Here is a 15,141-nt window from a genome sequence, read left to right on the forward strand (position 1 = left end):
CCTGCTCCCTGGCCTCCACATACCCCCTTTTATGGGATCCATAAGATGAAATGGGTAGGAGTGATGACCACTCAGTACTGCCCTGCTAACCAGAGATTTAAAAATGATGTCTGCCTCCATTATGCCAACAACAAAATGATATTACTTCGGCAGCTGTCTCAGGATCAACCGGCACCATTAAGTTGTGACTCTGTACATTTGTATGGCCATACTACATAATGACACTGGCTGTGCCTGAGACAGGTGCCAAAGTGATATCACGTTTTCACCTGCATCAGGGTTGCCAGCACCAATTTTGAGTCCTGGTCAGCAGGGAAAGAGTGAGTGGGCATTACTCTTGTCTTTTTCATTATCTTATATTAGTCACCACCACCAGCTTGACTAAAAAGATCTTCCAAGCTCACCTTGATATGCTGCTTGTACATAGTAATTCGTATGAACCCCAGAAAGAAGCTCTCTTTGATATAATGTAATTTTAAAGAAGAGCACTAGCAGTACTCTGGCACATGTATGAAGTTCATTCCTATCATAGTATGCACGAAACAAACCTTTTAGTGACATTACCTCCAAAAGAAATCCTTCATCTTCTTAATCAATTAAAGTAATGTTCATTTTTGGATTGTGGATCTGGTTTAATTGCTTATTCTTTTCATACTGTGGCACTAGTCTAGGATTAATAATGGAACAGTTTTTATTTATGTTCCAGCTAAGTTCAGGAACTGACTTCAGAAATCTACTAGAACACATTTAAGATACAATCCACTAAGGGGAAAATTTTCCAAGGGATTTCTATAGATAAATGGATGTTTATTCATGGAAAATCTTCCTTTGAATATCACCCTCGATCTTCAGCTGGGAAAATGGGAAGCACTGGGATCATGGTGAGGGTAGACCATCTGAATTCTATACTGAGATTTATTGTTGACATTATGGTGTGTTATTTAACCTGCATAATTTGTAACTGGCTAAAGTGGTTGGGGATGTTCAGCTTGGAGAAGACTGCTAATGAAATCAGATGGTGAAATCAAATATTATATGGTTGGATCTGTTGGTCAACATGAACAAATTATGGGGTAGATTTTATAAATCTGCGCCCGCGCGTAATTTTGTTCGCGCACCAGGTGCAAACAAGAGTATGCGGGACCAGAGTATGCACACCAGGCACAAACAAGAGTATGCGGGATTTTAATCCATTAAAATCCGGGGTCGGCGCACGCAAGGCTGCCCAAAATCGGCAGCCTGTGCGTGCGGAGCCGCGCAGCCTGCCTCCATTCCCACCAAGGCCACTCCAAAATCGGAGCAGCCTCAGAGGGAACTTTTCTTCTACCTCCCCCCAACTTCCCCTCCCTTCCCCTCCCTAACCCCCACCCAGCCCTATATAAATCCCCCCTACCTCTTGTTGTATAAGTTATGCCTGCCCGAAGCAGGCGTATCTTGCGCGTGCCGGGCCGGCTGCCGGCGAGTGATTCCCAGGCCCAGGAGCCATTTCGGAGGCCTCGGCCATGCCCCCAAAATGCCCCGTACCAGAATGACGCCCTTGGCCTCACCCCCAAATGACGTGCCGCCGCGACATGCCTCCCGATACGCCCCCCCTGGAAACCCCGGGACTTACGCGCATCCCGGGGCTTGCGCGCGCCTCCGAGCCTACTCAACATAGGCTCAGCGCATGCAGGGGGTACTTTGGCCAGGTTTTTGGGGGGTACGCGCGTATCTTACACGCGTACCCCTTTGAAAATCTGGCCCCAATGCATACTGGAGAGTAGGTATACAAAATCTAAAATACCTGCATCTGAGCATAAATTGCTGTAAATAAAATTAAACACATATGTAAGGAATTGTTTGGCATGTCAATTATACATGCATACTTTAATAAAATAGAAACAGAAAACATGATGGTAGATAAAAGCTATACAGCTCATTCAATCTGCTATTCCACATCTCCCATTTAGTTTTATAGTCTGTTCCTCTGTCTCAGAGATCTTCCATGCTTCTACCATGCTTTCTGGAATTCTGATATGGTCCTTGTCTCCACCACCTCCATAAGAAGACTGCTCCATGAGTCCATTGCCTTTTCTGAAAAGAAATATTTCCTATATTGTAAAGTGGGTCAAAATGCAATAAGGCATTTTCACATGTGTTAAGGGCTTATTGCACAGCTGATTTTAACTACACTTCTTTGAATTGTGTTAGGCTGTGCAATTGGGTGAATTGAGAGAGAGAGAGAGAGAGAGAGAAACTGGCCAAATTTGTAATGGCCCATAGGTAGGTATTTGTATCCCTATGGTAGGCCCACCTAGTAACTCGAGGTGGGGTTTAGGTAAGAGTGTAGGGGGTTAGGAGCCACTGACATTCTACGTGACACCTACGAACAGGACAGTGGTCTCATGAAGATTTGATGGCCTTTGGAATGAGGAAACTCACTCCAAGATGAGATTTGGGCAATGTTCTCTCAACCTAGCTTGATGTCCATCAAATAGAGATGTACCTGTAGGAAGAACAGGAAGATTGGGAGAAAACAGGTGCAATGGAACAACAAAGGCCAAATTAAAAGGAGCTATTACAAAGGCAACAAATCTATATCTTAAGAAAGTAAAGAAGAATAAGAGCTAAAATAAACCAATCTGGTTGTATAAGAAGGTTGTTGAAAAAATTAAGGCAAAAAAATAATATTCAAGAAGTTTAAAGGATCCCAAAAAAAAGGAACACAAGGAAGAATATCTATTAAAACTGAGGAAGATGAAGAAAAAATCAGGAAAGCAAAAAGTCAAGCAGAAGAAAGGATTGCCAAAGTGTTAAAGAGAGAAGACAAAACATTTTTCAGTTATATCAGAGAAAGAAAGGAGGCCCAAAGTAGTATAGTGAAACTGAAAGGTGATAAGGAGCACTGGAGAGAGATGAAGAAATGGCAGAAATATTAAACAAATGCTTCAGTTTGATGTTCAGTAAAGACCCTGGATAGGGACAATTGCTTGTTGACAAGACTGTAGGTGGAGATGGGGTAGATGAGACTCTATTTACAGAAGAGAATGTATGGGAAGAGCTAGGAAAACTGAAAGTGGACAAGGCCATGGGACCAGATGAGGTCCCTCCCAGGATACTGAGGGAGATCAGAGATGGGTTGGCATGTCTGCTGCATGATTTGATCAATAGATCACTGGAAATGGGAGTGGTGCTGAGGGATTGGAGAAGAGTGGTGGTGGTCCCACTTCACAAGAGTGGTAGCACATAGGACGCTGGAAGCTAAGGCCGGTTAGCCTCACCACAGCGGTTGGAAAATTAATGGAGACTCTGCTAGGGAAAGGGATAGAAAACTATCAACAGTCAGGAGGATTGCTGGACCCAAGGCATAATAGATTCACCAGGGGAAGGTCCTTTCAGACAAATCTGATTAATGTTTTTGATTGGGTAACTAAAGAATTGAATCAAGGAAGAGCGCTTGATGTGATCTACCTGGATATAAGCAAAGCTTTTGATACAGTCCTGCATAGATGTCATATGAATATAATAAGATTGAGAGTGAGCACCAAGGTGGTGGCATGGATTACGAACCGGTTGACAGATAGAAGTCAGCATGTAATGGTTTATGGAACCTACTCTGAAGAGAGAATAGTGTTAAGTGGAATTCTACAAGGATCAGTTTTGGGATCTTTGTGAGCGACACTGCAGAAGGGATAGAAGGTAAAATTTGTATATTTGCAGGTGATACTAAGATCTGCAACAGAGTGGACATGCTGGAAGGAGTAGAATGAATGAGACATGATTTAAGGAAGCTTGAACAGTGGTCAAAGATATGGCAGCTAGGATTCAATGCCAATAAGTCCAGAGTCTGGTGTGCAGTAATCCAAAAGAACTTTATGTGATGGTGGGTGAAAGGCTGTTGTGCACGGACCAAGAGAGGGACCTTGAGGTGATAGTATCTAGTGATATGAAGATGGTGAAGCAATGTGACAAGGTGATAGCTAAAGCCAAAAGAATGCTGGTCTGAATAGAGAAAGGAATAACCAATAAAAAAAGGAAGTGATAATCCCCTTGTACAGACCATTGGTGAGGCCTCAGCTGGAGTACTGTGTTCAATTCTGGAGACCGTATCTCAAAATGGACAGAAACAGAATGGAGGAGGTCCAGAGAAGGGTGACAAAAATGGTGGGGGGGGGGGGGGGTCTCCATCAAATGACTTATGAGGAGAGGTTAAAGGACCTTAATATGTATACCCTGGAGGAGAGGAGGTGCAGGGGAGATATGATACAGACTTTCAGATACCTGAAATGTTTTAATGATGCACAATCTACACATCTTTTCAATTGGAAAGAAATAAGTAGAACTAGTGGTCACAAAATGAAACTCCAGGGAGGATGACTCAGACCCAATGTCAGGAAATATTTCTTACAGCAGAATAATGTGTGGCAAACAATTAAACTGGACAATACCACTTTAACAGAGAGTATGATGGATATCTGGAATGCCCTTCCTGAGAAGGTGGCGAGGACAAAAACAATGGAATAACTCAAAGGGCAATGGGATAAATACTGTGGATCCCTAAAGCCTAGAGGATGGAAATGAAGAAAATAGTGCATGGTGGTAACTTGCTGGTGTGGTGGTTATTATTCTTAACCAAAAATCCTTCATACTATTGATACTACTCCATCTTTGCTTTCTGTGTTAATGGCAGGGAGAAAAGAGGAAAATGAAAATTGTAATCAGACAGCAACCAACAATGACCCTGACTTGTATGGTCTGGGGAAAAATAAGTATGGGGGTAACTTGCTGATGTGGCTGTTACTACCCTTAACAATAAGCCTGATACTTTTGATGCAACTCCAACATAGCTCTCTGCTTCAATGGCAAGTGGTAATGGGGAATTGGACTCAGGCAGCAATAAACAAGGACCCTGACTTTTATAGTCTGAGAAACTGATAAGTATGGGGGTGACCTGTATGGCATGGTGGGTGCTGACAAGGGCTTGTTAGACAGGCTGGATGGACCGTTTTGTCTTTTTCTGCCATCATTTCTATGTTTCTATGATTTTTCTGAATGTGATAACAGTTAGAGTGGTGGGAAAGATTTCATGCAAAAACCAGAAAATCCGGAAATGGAACTGCCTGAGATCAGTTAAATAATATGGGACATGTTTTCTAATAAAGAAGCTCTCATCACTTTACAGGAAAACCACACCAGTCATTAGAGAAGCCATTGACATGTACTGAATATGATATCATTTGCATTTGGAAAGACCATTATACAAGAAACCTTAAATTTCAGACAGCACCTTCCGGGTCTTTGTGCCACTCAGCCTTGCTTCCATGCCAAGACTTTACACCTTGGATTTCTCTTTCCCACTGTGCCTTGCTGTCATACCCCAGACCTCACACCTTGCTGCCAGTCTGGGAGGACGAGATGGTTCGCTTTGACCCTCTCAAGTTGCTTTGGTGTCTTGAAGCAACTCTTTGTGCTACGTGACCCCTTTATCAGTGCTTGCCTTGTGTTTTTTCCTGCCACATTTTCTGCATTATTCCCCCTCTATGCTGCCTTAGGATGCTGGTGCCAGGCTGGCACTCAAGATGCCATAAAGGGTTCATGGCACTGTTGCTAGTGCCGTCTTTTGGAACCTTGGGGAGTTCCTTTAACCTTGTTTACATGCCTAGGCCTTGAACCATGTAGTTCTCTTTTCCACTGTGCCTTGCTGTTGTACCAAAGTCCTAAAACCTTGCTGCCAGTTTTTTTTTTGTTTTTTTTTGGGAGGGAGTCCCAGCTTTGCACCTCTCATTTTGCTTTGGTGTATTGAAGTGAGTCCCTTTATCAGTGCTTACTTTGTTGTTTGTTTTTTTTCTGCCATCTTTTCTGCTTCATTCCCGCTCCATGCTGCCTTAGGATGCTGGTATCATTTGTGGTGCCAGCTTGGCATTTGAGAAGCCATCAAGAGTTGATATCAGTTTTGATGGTGCCCTCTTTTGAGGCCTTGAGATATTCTTCCCACTTTTGCTCCATTTTTGATCCTCATAAAATGATACGGAGAACTCATGCCAATGCTGTAACCCTTTGCCCCTTTACGGAGTCTTAGTCTATTCATGCCAATTTTGGTACCACAATGCAGAATCCACAGTATTTCTAGGTATCTTGTAGTTAATTTCTCCTTCTGAAGATCTCTTCCCACAGATTCTGAGACAGTTGATTAGAAAACTCCAATTCTGGAGCCTATTGGGTTGCCTAATCTAGGCTGCAATGCTTTCCCCATTGACTTTAATTGCAATCGAAAATAAATCAAACTAAAAAGCAATTATTTTTTTTGTTTTGAAATGAATTGGGATCCTCATGAAATGAATTTTCAAATTAAATAAATGTTTTCAACCTGCACATCCCTAATAATGGTATTAGAGGTATGGTAGGCATGCAGAGTGGTACAGTCAGAGCCCTGAGTAGTATATCTGGGTCATGGCAGGCTCTGGCAGGCAGAATGCCAGCAAGACCTTCAAGGTGTTTTCAATCATCTTGCTATTCGCATGGAAAATCTGGAGACCTAAATGCTAACTTTTCCATTAACAGTGGTGCCAGCCTTGAGCGATAAAGGCTTACAATGTCTCCTGTCAAACTTATCTCCATATCTCAATGTATTCTAGGTAGAGATGGCTTTTGCCTTATTAGTCTTGAAGAAATTCTACTTTAACTTAGGTGCATGACTATTTTTTTGATCGTTTTTGGCACTATCAACCTTGTCAATTTTGGAAATGTTTCATTTACTTCCACTGCCTTTCCTTGTCCATGACATGATTGATTTTGTAACAGGGGAATTAGATATTAAAATGATTTTATATTGTTCAGTGGTACTGTAACTGACTGTATGCACACACTGACTGAGCTAAGCTAATGTGTATGGGCAGAGAATACAGAGACAATGCTACACTGTCATCCTGTGTACACTGTGAAATAGTTCTGACACTGCTGAGCTTAGTAAAAGCCTGATATTCTTTGCTCTCTGCATTTAGCTTGGTGCTCACCTAGTGCCCACTGCCTACTGCCCAGGCAGACAGAGACAAAATCAGTAGCAGCACTGCAAGTAACTCTCTACAGCTTGCCTCCATCTCCCTTCAAGGAGGAGAAAAAATTGCAACACAGAACTGCAGCAGTGCCTGCCTAGCTTTCTCTGCTGACTGGCACAGTGACACACTAAAATGGGCACTGGGAAGCAGCCAAAAATCACAGGAAAAGTTAACTAAGAACACAGAGAGAGCTCAGAAAACAGCATCCTTCACATACATTGCCTTTAGAAGGAATGCACAGAAATTCTCAGACATGCTCAGTCTTCAAGATCAGCTTCATAGGATCCAGTGTACAAGGCTAGGTTGGATTGAAAAATGTTTCATTATGATACATCATCTCTGTTGTCTCCTTGACAATATGTCTTACACTTATCTGCTGGCTGTCTGCTATACTTTGTATACATTCCTAAATGTATACTTGTTTCTCTGATATTGATTTCTATGGTACCATTGACTTTAATGTCTCGTAAAATGAATGCAGAGAAAATGGATGAAACAAACAGGATTTGTTTAATTTGGGGATCCCTCTCCATTCAATCTGCGGACCCTCAAAGAAGGGAATTAGATCCTATTTGTTTTGAATGCCCATTTGTTTTCATTGGCGACCTACCACACATTTTTTCTTTTTTTGGGGGGGAGGGGGAGTTCAGGGGTGGGGGTTGAAATTCCCACTAGATCCATACATTAAATGTAGAGACATGATTGGTGAGAATCAGGCTACAGGCCCCTTTACATTTTTATTAAACATTGACAGCAATACTTAACTGGATTTCTTTGAAGATATCGGGTTAAGAATAACATTTTCTGGCCACACAAGCATGGATAACTTTTGTCCTGCTCTGAATGAGGCCTAAGGTTGTCTGACTAACCTTGCCAGATATACCGATATTTGGCTAAGTTAACAAGAAAATGCAATACCTGCCCAGAATGCCCCCGGAACACTCCCTTTTTTTATCTAACTAAATTATAGCTGGATAAGTACTTATCCAGCTATAATTTAGCTGCAAAAGTGGCTGAATGTGCCAAATTTGCTATTTAGATGGACAACTTTTGAATTATCCATCTAAATGGTTTATGAATATGAATCTTTTTGTTTTTATCACTTGAGGAAAAGGGATCTCAGGTATCAGTACAGGGAGGAGATCTTGGAGATGAGGAAAGGAGAAGGAAAGGGTAAGTGGACCAAGGATGGCAAGAGGAGAGGGATGACTGGTGATTAGGGAGAGGAGAATGAAAAGAGAGAACTGGGGATGGATAGAGGAGGGAGAGGGATGGAGATGAGGAAAGGGGGAGATGGGAAAGAATGAGGATGAGGGGAGGAACATAAGTGGGAGAGTATAGGGAATCTGTAATATAGAAGAAGGGGAAGAAAGATGGATGAGGATGATCAGGAGTTAGAAGGGGAAATTCCAGGATTTGGGGGAAGGGAGTCTCAGGAAGGAAGGGAGGTGCCAGGATCTGGGAAACAGAATGCAAAATTAAGGGAGAGAGGATCCAAATCACAGTGAAGGACAGAAGGTGGAGGAGGATGGAGGTATCCCTCCCTTACTCTGGTTCTGCTTCTTCTAGCAATCTCTAACCTCCTGCCCAGTCTGGCATACATATACACACACAATCTTTATTAATCTCACATTCCCTCTTTCTTTTTCTTTATCTTCTCTCTCTCTCTCTTGCTCTCTCTCTCTCTCTATGTCACATAAACACAGACACACACACACACACACACACACACACACACATATATATACATACACTCATTTTTCCATTCTCTTCTTTGACACAGACAAGTGACCCCAGCCAATTTCCTCTCATCTCCCAGCCACTCTCAACCCACAACGTTTTTATCACCCAGTGCACCTAAAACTCCCCACAATTATTCCCCTATGCTTTGTTGGATCCAGCCTAACCCTTCCTTCTGTTCTCTGGAGGAAGCAGGGAACTGTTTTCTGCCAATTGAGATTCAGCACACAGGAAGGGGGCAATTCTTCAGCTAACTGCCTGCCCCCCACATTTCTCATACTCTAGACACAGGCCCTTTGTGCCTACAGAGCTAGGTTTAGAATGTAAATATCTTGTGGGTGGCTACTTTTTAAAAATTAATCTGAGAGATTGGGGACTTGGGGAGAGGATCAGAGATTCTATGCTCCAACATGGTTTTGAGTACTTTGTGGGTAAAGGATGGATTGCCCTGCTTGCCTACCAGTAATATAATAAAAAAAAGATAACTTTACACTTATCTAGGTAAACTTACCTGGATAACTTTAACCGCATATATATGATGAGATTATATCACAAAAAATGGAGGTAATCCAATAACTATTATATCATATCTAGATCCATTTAAATCAACTACTTTATTAACCATTTACAATTGTAAATGGTTAATAAAGTAGTTATTGGATTACCTCCATTTTTTGTGATATAATTTCCTGAGGTTTGGAGGATATGCAGTGTTTTTTACCTGATGAGGTTACATATGATGAGTGACATATCTCACTGAATATCCATGACAAGTTATCTGGCCAGCTTTAGCCAGATAACTTGTCTGTTTGCCAGCTTATTAAATATGGACCTCTTATTATATAGCCACTGTTATGGCTCCAGTATTTAGGGCTACCTTAAACGACATCTACAGAAGAAACATTTGTGATCTCAGAACCTCATGAACAATATTTTATCTTAATTGTTCCTCTTTCCACCCCTCTCATTTCTTTATCTTCTAATCATCTCCTTAAGGATGGAATTTAATTTCAGCCTAATATAAATTCATATTATTTCCCATTTTTTGCATGTAATATCTTCTTATTAATATTTAATTTTTTATTCATTGTCAAGTCTTCAAAATGCTCCCACTAATGCTCAGTGATTTGAAAAATATCAAGCATCCCTGGCTGTTGTTAGTTTTAACTACGCAATTTCTTCTGTCATACTTATATTTTCATAGAATACTATTAATGCTACCTATAAAATGTATACTAGCAAGATAAGAAGCAAAATGAAGCTGGCCATAATCTATATCCAACTCTACCACCATGTGCTGAATTTCCCTTTCTAAATTTTCCAGAAGAATGAGGTGTTAAAGAAGGGGAGAATTTCACATATGCAATTAGGGATGTGCAGCTGGAAAATATTTTTGTGTATTTTCAGTTTTTTTTTCTATTTATTGTGCTTTTTTGTTTTTGCTTAATTTTTGTTTTATTTAGTTTATGCTTTTTCAATTTCATGCACACTAATTTTTCGATTTCCATTAAAAATTAGTGTGCACTAAAAAATAAAAATGAATCGAATGAACATACATACATCCCTAGAAGTGACTCACCTCTTAGTTCACAATAAACATATTAGAAAGTAGAAATTAGGTATTATTACTTTCACAGTATGCCTTGTACAATATGTCCGTTCTAAAACCAGTTGAAATATGTCACTTTCAACAGCAGTTGCCAGAAAGAGAAGAATTGCCTATTAAAAGAATAAGACATGTCCCCCCCAAAAAAACTCAGAGGTTGATATTCAGAGAGCCAGTCAGTTATAAATGCAACTTTATCTGGATGTTCAGCCAGACCTACTAAAGTCTGCCTCAGAAAATAACCTAATAAACCTATGCAGAACTTTACCTGGATAACATTAGGACAAATATGTGTCTGACCAGATTTACATGCATAATTTTAGCTAGAGATCACTGAACATCTGCACTCAACTATTAAAGTATAACTTCACTTCTGGAATGCCTCCTATGCTGCCTTTTTTTATCCAGATATATTTTGCGTGCGCAATGAATTATGCACATACCACATAGCACATCAGGGGAGGATATTCAAATCTTTGTTTTTCTCCAAATGTTAGTTGGACAAAGGTTTTGAATATCAACCTCAGACAATGGACAATATCAACTAACCCTAGCTCATGTATGCTTAATTGAATCAAATTAATTATCTTTGGTTTTCTTTGAAATAGTTCTGTCATCAGATTTTTTAGTTTCTCACCTGACTATATCATTCATAATAATTATTAATTCTGTACCTTAGACTGGTGTTACAATTAATAACCCTTCTTAAATTAGTGTGTAAATGTATGATCTGTAATAGTACTCTGTAATAGAGAACTTAACATCATCATTGTGTGGGGTTTCCTACCTAAATCTTCAAATCAGTGGGTGTTATTCTATCAGCTTTACATCATGCCTCTTGACCTTTGAAATGCACCAGCAATATTACAGTGGCTTATGAACATTGTCCTCCTAGGGCCCAAAAGTAACGGCCCAATTTTAAATGTCCGGCATGCATAAAAAATGGGGGTTATGCATTTGGCCAGGCCTTGTGTGCACTGTGCGCAGTTTAAAAGGGGCCCGGCCGCGTGCGTAAACCTCATTACACGCACAAGAGCCAGGCTAAAGAAAAGGGGTGGTCCGGGGGCAGGGAGGAGTGGTCTAGGGAGTGGGGCGGGGTGGAGCTGGTGGCAGCCGGTACAGCAGCCATTTGCCGCTGTGTCGGGGGATCACATGCCGGCAGCCTGCCGGTATGCGCAACATATGCTAGCTCAGGAGCTGGCGTGAGTTCTAAAACAAGAAAAAAAAAGGTAAGGCCTTCTAAGGGGTCGGCGACAAGAGGGGAAGAGGGAGGGAAGGTAGGTAGGGTGGTAGGAAAGTTCCCTTCCAGTCCACTCCTTAATTGGAGCGGACTGGGAGGGAACTGGGGGAGGCCCGATCTTGTCGCCATGTGTAAATTGCAATTTTCAACCCCCCTTTGTGTGGCCCACCCCCAATTTTATAACATGCGTGTGCAAGCTGTCATGGAATCAAGACCTTTGACCAGCTGTCATGGAACTATTTATTTTTAACTTTAGAGACGTTTGACTCCGGGGAACCATCCTTAGCAGGATTAGAATTCTTTATGAAAGTCCAGTGGTGGCAGTACTCTGCAATGGTTTTATTTCTTTGTCATGGGGTTCTCATCAGGGCTGACCCTTCTCTCCGTTATTGTTTATTTTGAATATGGAGTCAGTGACTAGAAAAACTGAATTAGCTAATCATTTTTCAGGGGCCAAATTTGGACAGTAAGTATGAAATTCTCTTTATTTGCAGATAACTGGCTGGTGGGCCTGGCTTTAGGCTGTTTGGAGGATTTGATGCAAATCTTATGGATCTTTGTGTTTTTTTCTGGGCTTAACATATATATGGGAAAATCTATTGCCCTAGATATCTTGGGATGTTTGCAGCAGGCATGGGTTGGTGCCTTTCCTCTACAGTGGGCAAGTGAAACATTGAAATATTTAGGTTTGACTATTCTTCAGGAGTTGGGTCAATTATATTCTTTGAATATGAAGGCACTGATGAGATAGCAGCAAAGTTGTTGGAGAGCTGGAAAAGTTTGCCACTATCTTTATATGGCTATATTCAGATTTAAAAAAATGGTCATCTTACCTAAGTGGTTGTATCTTTTTCAGTATCTACCCATGATATTGACAAAGGTGGATGTGGGAAAGTGGAACAACATGGTCTTGGTATTTCTTTGGAATGGGTTAGAAGTTCAAGCTTCCCTTTAAGGTGTTGCAAAGATCAGTGGCTGAGGGAGGCTGGAATATGATGGACATTAGGTTGTATAATGTGGCTTGCATATTAAGGCAGGTCATTTTCAAATGCTTATCACATGCGATAAGCCACTATCGCACACGAAAAGTCCCTTTTTGAGTGCGATAGCATGCTGGGGGCAGAGTTGGGTGGAGTCAGGGTGGAGTTGGGGTGGCGACGGGAGGAGTTGGGGCAGAGAGGAGGCGGACTCTGAGGTGTCTTCGCTGGCAGTGATTAGGTAAGAAACGTTATCGTCGCCAGTAGTGCGCCCAATAGCGCCACCTTTCATGGTGGCGCTATTGGGTGCGAAAGCCGGCAGCAAAAACACCGTGGTGATGCGAAGGCTTCTGGCTTTCACAGGCCCGCCCCCACCCCACATTTTCGCTGGATTCACCATTCTGCAATAGAATGGTGACTCCAGGCCTAAGAGTTGTTAAAGTTTGGATCCTCTCCACTTCCATCATGGCACACATAGAAGTAGACAAACACATTAGTTTTTCCGCTGTCTTTTTCTTACATTTTGCATGCATCTTAATTATTCCACTGGGGGTTTTGGTGATGGGTACAAAAGAAATACAGATGATCCCCCTAGAATTTCAACTTTATTTACAATTGGTGGTTAATAGTGATTTTCTGCCTGGATTGAAAAATTTGGTTTTTCAGAGTTGGGCCTCCAAGGGGTTTTTTAAATGTAGGACAGTTTTTATTGAAAGATACGGAAGGGATCTGTGATTTTTAAAGTTTGAAAGACAGTTTTGGCCTGGAAAACAAGGATTTCTTTGCATTTTTTAAAGGTGCATCATTATATACAGATGCTGTTGATGCAAGAGTAGGGGATTTTCAGGCTGGATGCTTTGAGGGTGATGTATTTGGGGATCAAATCAGGCTCTAAGATGCTCTCTACACTATATAAATATTTGAGTTGAGACTTGGAGTCTGATTCTAGCTGTGGCCAAATAGAGTTTTGATTTGGGGAAAGAAATAGATGTGGACAACTTTGAAAGTAGTTTAGAGCAATCTGGTGGAAAGTGTGTGTCTGAGGGAACTCCACTTTAAATTTCTGCACAGAATATACATTCACCCTTTTCGGTCCCAGAAAACCTCTATCTGTGCCTTATTCGTCCATTATGTCTGGTTCTGATCGTTTATTAAGAATTGTTTGTGAGATATATTTCACTGCATTGCTGTTTGGGCAGGTTCCAATTTGCCTTTATATCCTTATCTCTGCCTATTAGATATAATGGACAACTATGAGGTAGATGATGAACATCTTTTAATTTTTGTGCATATATCCTGTGTGATCATTCGATGCTGTATACTGATTCATTGGATAGTTAACGAACCTCCTACCATATCAATGTGGAAGATCCAGATGCATCACTTAATGGTTATAGAAAAAATATTAGTGCTTACTGGCAGATTGACTAGCCGGAAGCAGAATGTACAAGTTTGGAACTGTTTTTTAGATCTATTGACCCACAAATTGCAGAGTGATATTGTAAATTGATTGCATTTGTAAACAGTGTTAGAGTCAGAATAAGGAAAGAGGTTAAGGGGAGAGACGAGGGATGAGGGTTTCCTAAAATTGAGTATTCCACTCTTGACTGATCACATGTTGAAATGTTTGAGTAGTGTGTGGAAGAGCCAAATGCACATTGTTCAGTATGTGTTTGTATGAATTTTGTTAATGGAATTCTCACATTAAAGAAGATATTTTACTTATATGCCATTGAATTATCCATAGGAATTACCCATGCAAGTGCACTTTATGTGGGAAAATGGCTTTTGAAAATTGCAACAATAATACTTACATTTATACATGTTAATCCTTTTGAAAATTATCTCCATAGATTCTAATTGCTTTGATGCAGCCATCACATGTACAGAAAATAATTTTCATAAACTTGAAAGACCTTTGAGAATACATGAAAAAAAGATTACTTTACTGTTTTAGAGATGCCTGAGTACTTATCCTTATCTGGAAGTCATCCAAGAATGTTATGACTGATCATTTGAAGTTGAAATTACTAAGAATGTGCATTCATTTTAAAACAAATTGTAGTATGAATTGAATAAGACATTTTCATTTTGGTTCACTTCTAACCCAAATAAATGTACAATCCCCTCTAAAATCCTGAAATTTTTTGGTTCATTCATTTTGGACATTTGCCAATAAAAAAAGCCCACAAAATAAAAATGTGGCACCATGGTGTGCATGGACTCCGCCGATAACCCGGCATCACACACACGCCACAAATGCAGGGTAGGGGGTAGCATATGCTGCCTCTTTGGCCATGCGGCGTTGGCACTGATGAAAACGGGGCCCATGCATGACATCGGTGTGGCCGATGACGTGGCCCGCGCATGCCAATATCGGCACGCCCCACTAGCAAAGGAAGCTTGCCCAGTCCCTTGAGTTACGGGTGAGGGGGCCACCACAGAGGGGCTCAGAGGTAGGCTCAGTCAGGGGGGTGTGTGAATGATTTAGGTTTGGCTCATTGGCCACCTCTAACCCTGGGCTGTCCCATGGGGCAGGGTCAG

Source organism: Rhinatrema bivittatum, chromosome 3 (genome assembly GCF_901001135.1).
Source record: "Rhinatrema bivittatum chromosome 3, aRhiBiv1.1, whole genome shotgun sequence".
Classification (NCBI taxonomy): Eukaryota; Metazoa; Chordata; class Amphibia; order Gymnophiona; family Rhinatrematidae; genus Rhinatrema; species Rhinatrema bivittatum.